This window comes from Protopterus annectens, chromosome 3.part0 (genome assembly GCF_019279795.1).
Source record: "Protopterus annectens isolate FY-2018-M chromosome 3.part0, PAN1.0, whole genome shotgun sequence".
NCBI classification, from domain to species: Eukaryota; Metazoa; Chordata; order Ceratodontiformes; family Protopteridae; genus Protopterus; species Protopterus annectens.
Genome location: NC_056731.1, coordinates 1,792,464,107 through 1,792,482,923, shown reverse-complemented (window position 1 = coordinate 1,792,482,923; position 18,817 = coordinate 1,792,464,107).

Sequence of the window (18,817 nt, the reverse complement as noted above, 5' to 3'; positions counted from 1 at the left end):
CTTATGGGCAGTTAGCCCAGTAGTCACATATGAACAGCTTGGGAATACTGCCTGGTTAATTGGCTTGTTGAGGGTTGCAAAGTAGGGAAAATAGAGGCTGGGGCGTCAAACTCCAGGTTACAGGAAGGACCTCATTAAAATCTCATACTCTTAATCCTGGGTAATAACTGTCAGACATGACACAAGGTATCTTAGGACAAACTTTTGTAGTTATATGCTTTGGGGGAATGGAGGAAATTCTACTGATAGTTCACAAATTGCTGTGCAGTTTGCAAATACATTAATTGTAAAGAATATGGACATTTCAGGAGCTTAATATCACAGCTTAAGTTCTGGGTGTCAAGTATCTAATCAATAGTAAGGGGGTGGGACAATTATTTCTAAATTCTGGAGCTGAAACAATGTCAACTTCCTTACTGAGTTCAGGAGAAACAGACTATTTCTAAGATCTCTCTAGGGAGTAAAGAAAAGCTGCCTGCATATGTATGTATGTGTGAGTGGGGAGGTGTATCAACATTACAGCGGATAGAAAAATAATGGACTATTTGTTAAATTATCTATCATTATTCATTGTCAAATCTCTGTCAGTAATGTTTGTAGGACTGAAATGGCCATTTGAAGAAAGAATGACCTAAAGGGAAGATCATGCAAACGTCAGTGATGCATGAAACCAGATGGTTTAAAAACTAGTTCATTGTAGGGAACAGTAGAAAGGAGTGCTATGGTTAAGGTGTAAACAGATTGCATCCTGATGTGAGATGTATCTTCACGCAGTAACGCTGAGAAAACTGGTGCATTATATGCCTTTTTTTTTTTTTCTTAAAACAACTTAATGCACGTGCATCTTTCTGTGTACTTTACTTTAAGCAGGGTATCAGTTTAAGACAAGAATAGTCTCTGGAGATCGAAGAAAAGTTACATTAAGCCTGAGAGCTGAATTAAAAAGTTCAAGCCAGAAGAGGGCACAATTTAACTGCAACTTAGTATTAGTTATACTATGCTGCAGTGATCATTATATTAGAAAAATGACTGACTGGAGGAAATTAAGTTTCACATCTGAGCTGCTGTTTAGATGCATTTAATTGAAATTGTTTTATGACAAGCTGCTTACTTAAGATTCCAGAACACATCAGTATGTAAATATTGTAACATAAACGAACTGAAACACGTAATTGAAAGGCTCATGGATGATCACTAGTTACAATATGTCTGCTGTAGTCTTACCATTTTTTGATAAAAAGTCACAGATAGCCAAAACCCTATCTACCTTGCCTTGAATATAACCAAATAATGTTTAGAGTTGAGCTTTCATTTCATTCAAGACTTATCTAAAAATCCACACCTTGCTCTTTAAAGAAGCATTTTTGTCAGCACAGCTGATCAGTCTTTATTTCAGAATTTAAACTGAATCTATTTTCCCCTTACACAACACTTTCTCTGATAAACTCTATACTCTGATGTCATTGATTCTAGGTCTTTAACACTGATTATAATGAGAAAAGCCAGTGTACCACTTTATTCTCCTGGTACCTCGGCCTTTTGCCTTCAAGGGATAAATAACACAGAAAACTGATTTATTAGGGCAGAATGACTATGAATGCTTGTCTTTCAACCCATTGAATCAGTATAATGTTGAGCTCTTGGAATTGTTAGAGAAAGGGAGTAGATTGGGCTTTTTTACAACTCCAGATATAAAGAAATTGTTTATTGAGAAACACAGTTTGTTCTTATTTTTTGCCCTGCCAAAAATCCATAAGGACAGTTGGAATCCACCGGGAGACCCATTGCTTCATGTGTGGGTTCTTACATGCGGAATGTTGCGGTCTTTTTGGATTCGGTACTGAAAAAGTTCCTTTCAAGTGTTCCAGCACATATTAAGAATGGCCAGGAACTTTGTAAAAGTATTGGTGGGCTTGAATGGCAAAAAGACTATTTCTGGTTAACTATGGATGTTTCATCCCTTTACATCAACATTGGTTTGTGTTGGGGGTTGGAAGCTATAGCGAAAACTTTGGGGAAGGGCCCCCGTACCTCTTGTATTTTGGAACGGTTGGCATTTTGCTTATGCCATAATTTTTTTAGTTTTGATGGCAACATTTATTTTCAGAAATGGGGCACAGCAATGGGTACTGCTTATGCTTCTTCATATGCCATACTTTATATGGGTGAGTTTGAAAGGCACCTCATTGATGCATCTGAGTATGTTAGGAACAAGGTTGTTATTTTCAAGCAGTTTATTGATGACATGTTTTTTATTTGTAAAGGCACTGTAAGTGAGTTTTTGGAGATTTTTGATTGCCTGTGTAAAAATCCCCATGGTTTGAAATTTAGTTATCAGATAGAATACAGGGCCATTGAGTTTTTGTATTTTTGCTTTTTTGTGGATGAGAATGAAAGGGTACAATTTAAACCTTATCGAAAGCCTACAGCTGTAAATATTTCCTTAGTTACAACCATTTGCTTACCCAGTATTCCTGACAGATTACTCTATAGAGAATTTCTAAAGTCTGCCAGCTCATTACACCCCCAAAACATATGTTCCCAGTTACCTCTTTTTCTTCCCCATTTTCCATTTAATTAAATCTAACCAGCTGATCAGCACTGAGCTCAGCATTTTTAATGTATTGTCATAAATGATTACTGAATGGCATATTGAATGTTTAACTGTGCTGTCAGTTGCTCGTGTAAGGTTTTTTTCCTCTAGTTTGAGGGTGTGTTAAATAGGATCATAGGAGGTTACTAGGCTAATGCCATGCCAAAAAGAAACCTCAGTCAGTACTCGTCGCCACTGTCAATGAGGGATACTGGTGGAAGTTGGAAAGCAATGTACATGACTGTTAAGTGATATAAGAGAAATCATTAAAGACTGAATAAGCCATTGGAGTTTCAGACTTCATATACTCTTCAGAAAACTCATGCTAATGCAAAACCTGTTATTCTATCAACTTTCTAAGTTTGTAAGAAGAGAACTATTTAAAAATTGTCCCTGTTTTTGGACCTTTGTCCCACTTTTATACATAGTTTTGTCCAGATTTCTTGCTCTAAGAGGTTGATAGGTATGCTGCAAGATTTATAATGTTGAATCTGACGTAGGCTAAAATCTGCTCATCGTAAGTAACCTTAAATAAATGCGCACAAGCCTGGGAGATGTTTTATGCTGGCTAATGCAGCTTGAAATACACATAAGGTGTAACTGGGCTAGGTATACATACAAACATACAGAATGAAACTCTGTGTACTGTAGACTGCAGTGTGAAAGCATATGTGTGCATTGTAAGTAAATGTATGGCAATGTGGATTTTTTTACTCCTTTTACCTTAGCAGAGATGTTTGTTATCTCAGTATACTGCTATGTATGTTATTGTTATGTATCTATATCTTTGTTAGTTGGATCTTTTCTCCCCAGATCTCATTGAAAGGGGGTTTTATTGCTCAGTCGGCTTTTCCCAGTAATCAAATGCAATACATTAAACTTCCATATAGCAGCTAACTACACTATATGTTGTTGCAGCTTGCTCATGTCTTGGAGAGGAATAAAAATGCTAAACAGACCTAGAGCTAGGTTGGAATCTCAAAACTGTCCAATGGAAAGGAAGGGCAAACTACAATGTGTAGCTGACCATGCAATACTGTTAGTAGGCAATATTAGACAGAGAATAGTTGGAGTTTTTTGAGTCTGCCCATATAGGACAAGTGTTTAAGGCCTAGGATCCTCTTAGTGAGGCTGTCTAGTCATTTTATGTACCCTGTCTTCTGCCTGCTCCTTTTGCACTGCCTTCTCAGTTCTGCAAGAAACAGCTTCTTCATCAAGGATAATTGTAAACTGTTTTATTGATGCTTAACCCCATCTGTACTGGTTAGCAGTAGCACTGAATATTAAGCTAGTCCCAGTAATGCTGGCATAACAAGGAATGCGTCCATTTTAGATGATGTTGGGCCAGTTAAGTGATATCATCTTGAAAGTTAGTCATCCACAGTATTTGTATGCCAGTGAGGTGAGATTAGATTGGTTTGGACATGTGCTGAGAAAGGGATGATGGGTATATTGGGAAAAGTATGATAAGGATGAAGCTGCCTGGTAAGAGAAAAAGAGGAAGGCCTAAGATAAGGTTTATGGATGTGGTGAGAGAGGACATGCAGGTGGTTGGTGTGACAGAGCAAGATGCAGAGGACAGGAAGAAATTGGAAACTTATCCACTGTGGCAACCCCTAATGAGAACAGCCAAAAGAGAAGACTACAAGCACTTATTTGGAACCAGGTGGGGTCACGTGAATAGTGTTTGCTTGGGAAACTTTAAAACTGTCCCTTTTGAGCATCCATGAAAAAGGGGGGAGGGGGAATCCAGTATGACGTGATGTGTTCCAGACCAGACCACAGCTTCTCATCAGGTGCAGAAACTGAGTATGAAGTACTCATATTGATGCCACAATATAGAGACAAGATGATCAGCTTTAACAATTGGCTTAATGTCTGGTGTCATTCAAAGGGGATCCAGTGTCTGTCTGCCTGGGATGACATGCTTGACAAGCCACGCTGCTTCGCAAGGGACGGCTTGCACCTGTCACCCCTGGGATTCCGGATATTGGCTAAGGCTCTTGCCACCCCCATAGTGCCTTTTTTAGGCAAGGCTCAAATTCTAAACCTACCACCCTAGAAAACAAAAATGGGAAGAAACTGAGGGTAATGCTGCTCAATGCCAGAAGTCTAAATCTCAAAATGCACGCACTCGAGGCCCTTCTCAGTATGGAGAACATCGATGTCTGTGCTGTAACTGAAACCTGGTTCAAGGCTCCTGAGAGCACCCCGGCACTATTAGGTTTTACCTCATATCATGCGTTCCGCCCCAAAACCCGGACCACACCACAAAAGGAGGGTGTATCCATATTCATAAAGGATACTCACACCTCCAGGTTGGTGGCAACGCACAAGCTTCGAAACCATCCAGGTGCAACTAACCATAGGCAAAACTGCTCTACAAATTGTAGCATGCTACAGGCCACCCTCTCAAACTCAGGAACCCCACACAGCCTTCCTGAAGACACTGGAGGGTATAAATGTATCTCCAAACACCATCATATTGGGTGACTTCAACTACCCGAATATAGACTGGGAACATTACTCAAGCCCTAACTTTCTAGCCCAACGGTTCCTGGAGTTCATAAATTCAAATGCCATGGAACAGCTAGTCACTGTTCCCACGAGAGGAGAAAATATACTAGATCTCATTGTCACAAACATGGGGACAAAATGCTCCACACCGGAAGTATATCCCTCATTGGTGAGATCTGATCATAAACTAATCTCACTGGAAATCCACATCCCGCCCCACCCCAAGCAAAAAGACCATAGTGAAGAACTTCTCTAAAGCAAACTTCACACTACTCAAGACTGGTGTGGTATCCTTCAAGGCCCCTGAGCCAGAGGAAACCACAACCCAAGCTGCGGAAGCCCTTACAAATGACTTCTATGAACACCTCCAGGACTGCATGGATCAGGCAATCCCAAATAAAACCAAGACTCTTTCCACAAAGGGCAAACGTCCAGTCTGGTGGACCCCAGCCATTAACAAACTTTACAATAAGAGGAGAAAGCTATTACATGATAGAACAAAATCCATAAAAGGGAAGTCACCCCTGATCATTATTAGTAAAAAATACGAGCACTCATAAAATCAACTAAGGCCAATTTTGAGAGAAAAATTGCCATGGATTCAAAGGACAATCATAAGGCCTTTTTCAGCTATGTTAGGAACCTGGGTGGAAACTCCCAGATATGCTCAGAATTAGTCCAAAATGATACAAAATCACTGCACCCACAGACATTGCCAACATACTGGCAGACCGGTTCAGTGCAAACTTCACCCCCCTCCCCTTAAAGGAGAGATAACTATCCCAGCCGAGTGTAGCCTCCCGGACATCTCAAATGCGCAGGTGAAAGCTGCTCTCTCTAAATCTAAAAACACAGCATCAATGGGACCGGATGGTGTCCCCGGCTGTGTGCTACACGAGCTAAATGAGGAATTAAACCCACACATAAGGCAGCTGTTTAATCTCAGCCTTACCACAGGATACGTGCCCAAGGAGTGGCGTACGGCAACTGTGGTCCCACTCCACAAAGGCGGTGCCTCTACGGACCCTGGTAATTACCGCCCCATAAGCTTAACAAGTCTAGTCTGCAAAGCTATGGAGAGGATCATAATGGAGCTCATAAACAAAGATATAGGGGACTTGCAGACATTGGACCCGACCCAGTTTGGCTTTGTCAAGGGAAGATCATGCCTTTTGAACTTGGTTGACTTCTTCGAAACAGTCACCAAGGCCATTGATGAGGAAAGGCAGTCCATACAGCCTACCTTGACCTTGCAAAGGCTTTCGACACAATACCCCACTCGGGTATTGTAGAAAAACTTACCAGCTTAAATGTAAACCCATATGTCACAAGATGGGTTGCAAACTGGCTTAAGGACAGAACCCACAGGGTTAGAGTTGCTGGCGCTGTGTCAGACTCCAAGCCGGTCACAAGTGGTGTCCCACAGGGCTCGGTCCTTGGCCCCTATTGTTTGGCATCTACTTCTCAGAAGTACAGGCCAACATGGGAGGACTTTGGCTGACAAAGTTTGCAGACGACTGCAAACTGGGCGCCATAGTGGAAAGTGCATCGGACACGGATATCCTTCAGAAGGGACTCACGGAAACAGATAGCTGGTGCCAGAGCCATGGCCTGAAGTTAAACGCCAAAAAATGTATAGTCATACCCTTCGGGAAAAACAAGGTAACCACAAGCTACCATATAGGTGGCAATCCACTAAGCACAGAAGAGGTTATCAGGGACCTGGGGACCCAGGTTGACAGTGGCCTTTCTTTTGACACTCACATTGCTAAAGTGGTTAGAAAGACCTTCTACATTGCCCACCTGATCATGAAGGGATTCACATCCAGATCTAGTGAGGTCATTGTTCCCCTGTACTCTTCACTTATCAGACCAATGATCGAGTACAATGCCCCATTCGGGATGTATCTCACCCGACATCTGCAGCAATTGGAGAGACCCCAAAAGTTCCTCACCAAAAGGATAAAGGGACTCCAAAATCTGTCATATGCTGCCAGATTGAAGAAACTCCAGCTCTATTCAGTTGCATACCGTCTGCTCAGAGGTGACATGTGCCTGACATACAAGGCCATGTCCAACCCGGAATTAATGGACATGCTCCACCTCAGAAAATCCAAATCCACCAAAACCACTAGAGCAAGTGACTTAAACCTTAGCACGGATATAAATAGGACGTGCTGGAGGGATAGATTTATCACTCAGAGACTCCCTATGCTGTGGAATAAAATCCCGGTCCATGTGAGGCAGAGCACCTCGCTGACTCTGTTCAAGAGAAATCTAGACCTGTGGATGGGAGATCGTAGGTTTACCCCAGGAATCATCTCTGTGTCACTGCTGGACAGAGGCACAACAAACTAATGGGCACAGTATTTTTTCATATAAGGGGTGGCGTAAGCCACAATAATTTGGGCTAGGCTTATAAATGCCTTAGGGCAGATAGCCTAGTATAAACCTATGAACCTATGAACCTACTGTTTGCAGCATACTGCAGAGGTAAGCCTTCAACCTGTATATACATGTAACAATGTGTGCTGTGTAGAGTATTTAGCATGTGCCATAGTGACTTGAGCATTTATTTCATGTAAATTAGTAAGCATGTCCAGCATTGATCCCACTGCACCATAGCCACACCCCGTTTTAGTTGGCCACACCCCTTCCCATTGGCCCCACCCATTCAGCTGTCTCCTGCATCCCCCCTTTGATTTGATGTCACCAGCCACCACTGGTGTTGGAACACTTAGCTGGCATTAGAAATCAGAGAAGGGAGAGCCCTGTTGCTGGACGCTTTTTGTAAGAAACATGATGGTAATGGGGTGTCCCTGTTTTTTAGTGTTTTGGCTAGACCAGTGGAATGGAAAGGGAACTTTTACTCAATATTAAACCAGTTGGAAACATATATTTTAAATTATGCAACTATGTTTCCTGGGTGGTTGAATTTGGAATTCCCTATGAATTTCTAGAGGTTAGTGATGTGTATTTGTATAATTTTGTGTCTTTTATATGTATACCTTTTGATAAATGTTAAAAATGTCTATTTTTTGTTTAAGAATATAAGAAAATGTTTGAATATGTATTTAAATTTTTATTGTATTTTGGGGCTGTTGGGCTTCACTTGGTCATTTCATTGTAATTTTGACAATGTTCACTTGGTCTGGGGAAAGATTTAATTAATTATTTAATTACTTAATTGTTTAATTGATTGATAAACACTAGTATTTGTATTTAAGGTTGCTGGTTTTCTGTGTTATTTATCCCTTGAAGGCGAAAGGCCAATGTACCAGGAGAATAAAGTTGTATACTGGCTTTGTTTGGTGTTTATTTATTTGAGTGTTTTTTGATTATAATGAGATCCTGCAAGAAGAATTCTTGGAATCCTGTTTATGTATTGTTTTCAAAGACTGATATCTGTCTGAACTGGGAATCACCCACATTTGCCCTCCCATGCTGGGGAAACCTATCACACCCCCCCCCCATGTAAGTATAACAAACTCCATGGTTGTTGCATCACAGAATACATTTTATTTCACTGGGTGCTTTTACTGATCTACAAAATTCATCTTAGGTGATTTGAAAAATCTTGCATTTTAGAATCTCACAACAGGCAATAGTCAAGCTCCTGCTGATTGTTTTTGATATTCAAAAATCTCTCCCATGTTTTTCTTTCTCTGTTTTTTGTGTGACATACCTATTCAGATTCTACTCTTTCTTTGTAGCCTTTTCTTCAGACTCAGTGCCATTTTTATTAATTTCATCTGGTTGATCTCCAGACATTTATGTCCTTGGGAAGATGACACATTAAGAACTGTAACCACCAGGCCAGCCTTACTTCAAGAAATCCTTTAGTAAATCTGATAGCATTCTTCAGCTTTCTTTTTAATGTTTATGATATTATTGCTGAGAATAGGAGTTTGGGATCTACTAATATTTTCAGCAGCTTATTGCTTTCATAGTATAGTTTATTTATAGCAATAGACCACCAGAGTGGTTTGTTTTTGAATTTCTTGATATACTTCTGGTAGCGATCCTTAGCTCTAAGCATTTTTTTTAGTGGGTGCATAATTATGTAGTGAAGTTTGCTCTTGTGCTGTTGTGCTAAGGTCAAGAGAAGTTCAGTCATAAGTGAATTCTTCATATTTCATCATAAAAAAGTGAGATTACCATGTCTCTAGTCCTTAAATTCAATGGGGTTTGCTGTAGGAGCTTTTGGGAGTTTCAAGCAGAAAGTCATATATTTATGGTTAGATTTCACTGATGAAAGAGGTACTAGAAGAGTATTAGAACAGTACTCCATGAGGCAGACATATGATGAAAGAGGTACTAGAAGAGTACTCAGAGGTATTAGAACAGTACTCCATGAAGCAGACATATTTGTAAGAATGAGGTCAAGAATGTTGTGCCTTCTAGTATATTTATTCACCAAATGCTCAGGAGAATTTTTGTTTATTAGGTCATGGAATTTCGGGGAATATCGTACATTGGAAGTAAAGGTGTCTCAGTTAATTGAATGGTAATTAAAGTTATCCCGAGTAAGATCTTTTAGATCACAGTGGAATCTTTCATGGCTATTTTGAGATAAAGATCTTCTGTAACAAGCCACTAATTAATAGTTAATTCTGTCTAAAGTGATCAATAGTTGAACGAGTTCAGTTTGTGAGCCCCTAGGGATCTGCCTGGAGGTAGTATAGTCCTTGACAAATATGGTGACTCCTCTACAGTTCACAATGGGTCTGAAGACATGAAAAGCACAAAACCCTTCTATAGAAAAAGTGCATCATTTATGTTTAAACCAAGTTTCAGTAACTATGTAGGCATGGATGTTTTCCAAATGCAGGAGTTTCTTAAAATCAGGCAATTTGTTATTTACACTTCTGTTATTGAGGAGACCTGCCTTAATATGATACATTTTCATGACTGAGATGCCAGTTACATTGGAAGGTCCATCAGACTGACTCTGCCAAAAAAGGCAATGGCGAACAGCAAGGACTTTAGCTAGTATGTGGAAGCCTTGAAATGAGAGGTGCAGGTCTTCCTTACCGAAACAGGGGGGACTGATGAACGTCTTGTCCCATGTGGGCACATACTGATCTCCCTTGGAATGACACCAATTATTGAAGTTGATTATCTTTTTCTTTGTATCTATGCATCATCTGAGGTGAAAGAATTTTTACACTTAAGATTAGTTTCTTCCTTGCATTTGTAACATACATAGAAAGTGTTGACATCTCTGAATATCCCTCAGTGTTCTATGAGTCAGTTTGTTCACTCCCACGTGTCACTATCAGAAACAGAATCAGAAATACTTTATTGATCCCACAGGAAATTGCTTATGTTATAACTGCACAGATAAACACGACACTACATAAAACAAACACATATGTTACATAATTAAATATGTACTCACTTATGTTACCCACATATATAACAGCAACACCTGACATTGGTACACTGTTGATCATAGCCAATTTATTAGATGAGTTTGATACCACAGGTGGTAGTCACATGAAAAGAGGAGCCTTTTGTGTTAATTTCCACTCACCCTATGATGTGGCATATTGCACATTACGATACCGATACTTTAACTAAGATATAGCATATTGCACAATGGATAATTGCACTGATGATTAATATTGCACTGACGAAAGACAGATAAAATAGAGATAAAAAGAATGTGAAAAAAAGAAACACGAGTATGAGTTTAACATTGGACTATGTGGTCTCCTTCAGTAGAGGGGATGGTGCTAAGACGGTAGGAGGTATTATAGAATCTGATGGCTGTGGGCAAGAAAGATTTCCTGTGACATTCAGTGGAGTACTTTATGCTTGTCAATCTCCTGCTAAAGGAGCTTCTCTGTCCAGTGGGTGGTCAATATTTTCCACGATGGACTTTAATCGCGCAAACATTCTTTTCTCAGCCATAGTTTCAAGGCTGTCCACTTCTTCTCCAACTATTGAGCTAGCCTTCTTTACCAATTTATTGAGTCTGTTTGCCTCAGCCTTCTTTATGCTACTACTCCAGCACCTCAGTCTGAAGAAGATAGTGCTGTCCACTACAATCTCATAGAACAACTGCAGCATAGTTTTGCTAACTCCAAAAGATCTAGGTCTTCATGCTCTGAACCTTTTTATATGCCACCTGTGGGTTTTTGGACCAGTCCAGCTTACTGTCCAGGTGCACCCCCCCCCCCAAATACTTGTATTCTGAACGATCTCAACTTCAACCACCCTAACTGACAGAGGGATCATTGGGAATGATTTCACTAGATCTGCTATCAGCTCCTTCATTTTACTGATGTTCAGCCACAATTGATTAATCTCACACCAGCTCACAGAGCTGTCCACCACCCTCCTGTATTCCTCCTCATTTCCATGCCTGATACTTCTTACTATGACTGAGTCATCTGAAAATGTTTGCAGGTGACAGCACTCAGTGTTACAACTGAAGTCTGTGGTATACAGGGTGAAAAGTAAAGGTGATAAAACTGTCCCCTGCAGTGCTGCAGTGCTACATAGCACTGTGTCAGACATGCAGCCCTGCAGTCACACATATTGGGGCCTATAGTCAGATAATCCAGGATCCATGAAATTAAAGGAGCATCTACAGTCATTGCTGATAGCTTATTCCCCAGCCCTTTCTGGTTGAATGGTGTTAAAGGCACTTGAGAAGTCAAAGAACATGATTCTGAGGGATCGTCCTGGTTTGTCCAGGTGACTCTATGCTCTATGCATGAAGTGGATAATGGCATCTTTGACCCCTATCTTCTCCTGGTATGCAAACTGAAGGTTCTCTAGTTCTGACCTGACCTTTGGGGTGAAGTATTTCCAGGACCAGCCTCTCAAGGACTTTCATTCAGTGTGGCGTGAGTGCCACAGGGCAGTACTCTGAAGTATCCCCTGGGCGTGCCTTCATTGGCAACTGAATCAGGCAGGATGATTTCCACAACATGGGTAACCTATGGGTACTGAGTCTCAAGTTGAAGATCCTGTGTGGTACCCCTCCAAGCTGTGAGGTGCAGGTCTTCAGCACCTGTGGGTTAATGCCATCAGGCCCCACCACATTTGTAGATCAAAGTCTTCTCAGTTCTCTGATCATCCAGTCCTCTGATAGGATAATAGTCAAATTGCTAGCCTCTGCTTTGCCAGCCAAGGTGAGAGTGTGGGAGGTTTTTGTTTGTGCCATGTAGTCCAGATGTCATTGCGCACCATGACATAGTCATATTTATCAGGAATTAGGGTCCTTAGGGTCCTTGGAATGATAGAGATTCTAGCACTAGAAGGATATATTACTGTAATATGCTCTTTGAACACCCTTGTGAGTGATCAGTCAGTGTACCTGACAATAAAGTCGCCAATCATTAACGTATCTCTATTGCTGCTGTGGTTCATAGTGATATATTTGGATTATTTTTGCTCAGATAACTCTTTATAAGAGATATGCATGAGCTGGATGAGTGGCTTGATTTTGGCTGAGATGTAAGAAAGCTCTGGGAGTGATTGTTTTACGTTTTCATATGACAAAGAAGGATGGTGGTGAAAGTGTATGAAGCTCACAGGGCACGTTCTTACATCATATGGTAACTTCCACATTAATTAGGTATTTACACCTTGCACAGATGGAATTATTACTGGTGAGTATAATTTCATTACTGTGAGCATATAGTAGTTTGTGCACTGTTTCTGGAAACCTAGTGCTAAAAGGCTGGCAGCAGAGATGAAACTAGTAGGCTAACCTTCCATCTTATCCAGCATTTAGGTGTTTATATGAGTAAAGTAAATGCAGCACTAAGCAGATAGGAAGATATGAAAGAGTGGGTATCTCACACCTTAGCAGTCAAAGGGAAGGAATTTCCCAGTTTGATCCTCCAGTGCTCACTGGCAGGACTGGGAAGATGTAGATACTATTACCCACAGACATTTGGTGGAAAAGGTTGGAAGGGCACCCAGTATTGGAGTACATCCTCGCTCTGTCCATATGGATTTTTGCTAATGTTTTGATTTCTTCACAAATTCCAATTATATTGCATAGGTTAACTGGTAGTCCTCCAAACTGCCTGTATGTTTGTGTGCATGCGTGTGTATATTTGCACACGTGTGTGTGTGTGTGTGTGTGTGTGTGTGTGTGTGTGTGTGTGTGTGTGTGTGTGTGTGTGTGTGTGAGACTGAGTAATTGCATACACCGTGTGATAGGTTGGCATCCTGTTCTGGGACAGGGTTCAATTTCCATGTGACCCTGAAGTGCATTAGTTAATAAATCAAAGAATGAATGAAGGAATTTCATCTCTTCTTCATCTCTGGAATAGATTGCCCATACATGTCAAGCAGAGTGCCTCTTTGGACCTCTTCAAGAGGAACCTTGACGATTGGATGGGAGAAAGGAAATTCACCCCAGGGATCACGTCAGTCGCCCTGCTAGACAGGGGTCCAGGAAAGTAAATACTGTGGGAAGAAATAGCCAGGGAATTGTTATGGCTAGGCTTGTATAGGCCCTAGGGCTGATAGCCTAGTACCAACCCATGAACCTATGAATTAATGAATGAATGGAAACATTTTCAAGGATAATATACATAAATTTATTGGAGTGTAGCTACTAAAAATACACTGATAACTTGTCCCTTTTTTAAACAAAAAAAAATCTTTATTAAATTATCACTTATGATATAGGCAGTCATAAATTTATATAAATGAAAATAAAACATTTTGACATATTTTCATTTGCAAACATTATGCATATTTTATAATCTATCCAGTCATTGTTAGTCAAACATTACAAAGCTCATTCAATTCCTGCCTTCTCCTAAACCTCATTCCTCCTACAAAACATTATTCCGCATGTATTCTTCCAATAATGCCTATTTCTATGTAAGTTGCTCCTACCCTTTTCTAAATATCCCACTTCCAGTTGTTTTCTCTTTGTTATATTTACTACTTCTAGTACAGTTGCTTTAGATTTCAATTTCTATTTTCTAGTAATTACTATTTGTCAGACACCAGAATTAAACTTCTCATGACCATGTGTCTTGTTCAATGTTTCAGGTATTTGTCCTGAAAACCCTTCACAGAAGGCTTTCTTCCTTGTATCTTGAGAACCAGCATCTTAAGCTTCTCGCTAAAGATACAGTGGAAGGAATCTCCCACCTTGAGGTTCGGCCATTAAGGAAGAAGAAGATGAAAAGAGTGCGACAGGAATCTTCCACTGACCAGCCTCTGCCAGGTGTTCCTCTCAAGGTCATTACAACCCCAAAGGCTCACCCAGCTGTGTTGTCAGATTTTTCTGCCATGACCGTGTTGGCGGTTGGTGAGGATCTGGCTGATGGCACGTCTGAAGAGACTTTGCAGGCGTCTGTCTCAGACATGCAGGAGGAATCACAGCTGATTTTTTCTGAGGGGCCCAGGGGAGTTCCTCAGATTTTAGTTGGGGAAAAAGTTCCTACTATGGTTCTCAACTGCTGTCCTGAGTCTGAGCCTTCCCAGTTTATTAGAGGGGATGATCCCTTAAAAAAGAAAAAAATTAAACATGTTTCTTCTGCTCCTAGAGATACACAAAGTGAGTGGCAGGCTTTCACTCAGGTGCTATTTACTACTTTAATGTCCTTAAAGTCTCCTCACAGGGTTTTGGTTCCTGCTCCTCCTTGGTCTTCTACTCCCCTTAAAAGGCCTAGAGAACAGGATTCTTCTGTGGATGAGTCAGAGTCTGATCCTTGACTTACTCTGCTCAAATTCCTTCTCCTTTGGACTATGAGTCGGAGAAGGAGAAATTTATTAGTCCTGATATTCCTTTTGAGGAAATTTCTTTTGTGGGCACATTCTCTAGGATGATGGATTTTTTTTAAGTGTGATTGTGCTCAGGTATCTGATATCCATTAGAGGTACTATGAGTTGCTGCACTTAGACTCTCCTAAACCTCTGGCTATTCCTCCTGTTTTGGCTGCTTTGCTGGATGCTTTTTCTAATGCCTCTCATGTGTCTAATTTTCTGCCCCCTGCTCCCAAGAAACCTGACTGGTTTTATAGGGTGCCTGAGGATAGTTATTTTCTGTATAAATGTCCTGCTGCTGATGCCTGTGTAGTGTCTGTAACCTCTGATAAGCCATCTGAATTGCTTCCATTGCCCAAGTTATTGCCTTCTGACAAGAACTATGGAAAGGCTGGGTAAGAAGGTTTACACTTCTGCCACCCTAGCTTTTAAGGCTATTAATTATCAGACCCATATGTCTAGGTCTGTGTTGGCTCTTCTTTCTCAGGCCTGTCAACTTATTTCTGACTTTCCAGACCCTGAGAGTAAAACTTCTGTTCTTTCCTTGCTAGGGACTTCCTCTCAAGTCGATCATTATTCTGTTGAATGCAGTTATGACGTGGTAGATGCCTCTTCTAAGGCTGCTGTTTTTTGTTCAGTGCTGAGGACATATTCTTGGCTTGGGCTTCAACCTCTACCTGATGATATTCAAGCAAAGTTGATGGATGCTCTTCTGGATTCTAAATGTTTGTTTGGAGAAGCAGCTGCTGGTTTATTTAAGTCCCTTCAGGATAAGGGTAAGGGCTTACAGGAGCTTAAACATGTGTTTGTTTCTCCTGTGCATAAATTTCAGAGAAACTACCACACTAAGCTTGCCTTTGTTTGTAGGCAACCCCCCCTTCTACTAAACATAAGAAGAGTGGCAAACAGGCTCCTCCTGCTAAGGCTACTCAGTTTTCAGGGATTCTGAATCTTTCCTTTCCAAACAAACCAGGTGCTCTATGGCCATCCATCTCTTCCCTGCCACATTCCCCTTTCTCTTCACCTTTCTCTTCCTATTTGGCTTTAGATCACTCAGGATTATTGAGTTCAGTCAATCATTCATCAGGGGTTCTTCATGGTGTGGAAATACCATCCTCCCTTTATGGGCATTCCTCAGCCTCCTCAGGAACAACTTCCCTTTTTCCCAGAGGTTCTTCAAAATCTCTTGACTCAGGGTACTATTCAAGAGGTGCCTGTGTCCCAAAGGGGGAAAGGGTTCTACTCAAGGTTGTTTCTAGTGCCCAGAAAAGAGGGCACTTGGAGACCTATTCTGGATGTCTCCCTCATCTAAACAATTTTCTAAAAGTCCCAGATCCTCTGGTGTGAAAGGTGGACACCCTCTCATTTTCTTAGAAGGGGATATTTCTTTATGCATTCCCTCCACTTCCTCTCATTTTGAAATACTGTATCTGAATTGATTTTTGATTGATTCATTTCTAAAATGAGTTTACAGAGAGAGGATACCATAATAGGGATCTAGAAACATTACAGGAAATTGAACGTGAAGAAACAGGACAACCATATATTAGAAGGAGTAACTATTCATATACAGTGCGTAATAATAATAATTTCTGAGCTAATAGGTTAATTATTCCCTATACCAACAGGAATAATGCAATAACTGATGTAATCAAGAGGAATTTGGGAATACTATTATTGGATGAGCAAATTAAGGAAGTAGTAGGTACATACCCCAGTTTTAGTTATAGGAACACAAAATCATTAAAAAGGATTCTATGCTATGAGAACAATAGTAAGAAGAGGTTATACTCCTCAAGGCAAGGAACTTTTTCTTGCCATAACTGCAATCAGTGTAGTTTCATAGCTAATAAAATTTTTTTGTACATCCGGATACACAAATTAGATATGAATTTAATCATTATGCTGATTGTAGGTCTAGGAATGTGGTCTATCTATCTTAAACAGAAACAAGCTTACAACGTAGGAACTCTGCCAGATGATGTAAGTGATCATTCATTGACCTACATCCTAAGGCAAAAAAAATGATATCTCTAACCCCCCAACATATAAGATTGCACGTTCCAACAAACGCTTTAACCCAGTACTATTCCAAGATGAACTTAGAGTCTGTAACTGGAACCCTTTAAAATCCCTACCACTTAAAGAAGCTGTTAAAGACCTAAACTCTAAATTCTTATCAGTCCTGGATAAGCACGCACCCAAACGGTCCATTAGAATGAAGTCCAAGCCTGCCCCCTGGCTTTCTAAAGAAACCAGACAAAAAATGTTACTTAGGAACAAGGCTTGGGCTAAATGGAGACCTAACAAAACTATCTCAGATGAACAAACTTTTAAGCATTTAAGAAATATTACAAAAAAGGCAATACTTACAGACAAAAAGAAATACTACTGTAAGTTACAGCAAAATCACCAAAACAATCCCCAAAAGTTCTGGTCTAGTATAAATAAACTCCTAAACCCAGGCCACTCACGTACACCTACCCCATCCCAGGCCGGACAAAACACCCCCCACCAAACTGCCAATACCTTCAACACCTTCTTCACAGAGACCATAAAATCACTAGCCAGTCAACTAGTCCCTGACAACTCAAGCTTCCCCTCCACCATACCTGGCACTCTTCCAACATTCCATTTGAAACCCATCTCAACCACTCTCATCTATAAATACATCCAAAAACTTAAACCTTGTACTCCTTCTGCTGACCAGCTACCATGTGAATACCTGCAAAAAGCAGCCAAAGTAATTTCTTATCCCATATCCATCCTCATAACTAGAACCATTAAAGAAGGAATAGTTCCAGACATCTGGAAAATCTCCCATATTATCCCCCTACACAACGGGGTACCTCTAATGATTATTCCAACTACCGGCCAATAGCTCTATTATCACCCCTAGCAAAATTTATGGAAAAATGCATTTACCAACAATGTTTAAACCATTTATCTCAACATAACATCATAGCAAACTGTCACCATGGCTTTAGGCCATCCCATAGCACCACAACTGCCCTATTATCCTTTACAGAAGCCATCAATAGAAATCGTAATAACAACAACCTCTCTTCTGCACTCTTTATTGACCTGTCAAAAGCATTTGACATGGTAAACCATACCCTTCTTATCAACATTCTTGAATCCCTTTCCCTTGACTGCCTGGCAGTTAAATGGTTCAAGTCCTACCTTACCAATAGGCAACAGGCAGTTCTTTGGGAAAATAATATATCATCCCTTCTGCCTGTCACACTCAGAGTCCCTCAGGGCTCTATTCTAGGTCCACTTCTTTTCTCACTGTTTATCAACGACCTCCATGTAGCCATTCCACAAGCCACCTGCATTCAATATGCAGATGATTCTACACTAATATGCTCAGCAAACTCCCCAACTGATCTACATTCTCTTACTCAGAATGCTTTCAACATAGATGAAACATGGTTCACTAAACGTTGCCTCCTGCTCAGTGCCAAAAAAACTAAACTCCTTCTCTTCACACCCACCAGCAAATCCTCCCCCATAGAATTCTCTGTCATCTCCAATAATGGCACAAGTATATTCCCCGATTCTAACACTAAATTGCTAGGAATTACTATTGACAGTAACCTTACATTTGACAGCCACATAAATAACACCATCAAAACTGTCAACAGAAAAATAGGCTCCTTATATAGAATTAAACCCTCCCTAACACCAATAGCCAGAACTAAGATTGCACACTCCCATTTAATTTCAACTCTTCTATATACCTCACCAATATACACTAATCTAAAGAAAAATAATCTCATCAAACTAGCCAATTCCTATAATAACATCGCCAGATTTGCCACCGGAAATCCTTTTAGAACTCAACATTGTCTGAATCTAATGCAGTTAGGCTGGCTTGAATTTCAAAACCAATTGAAACTCTCCCAACTCACCATTGCCCACAAGATATTTTATAAATCTAACAGCACCCCTATA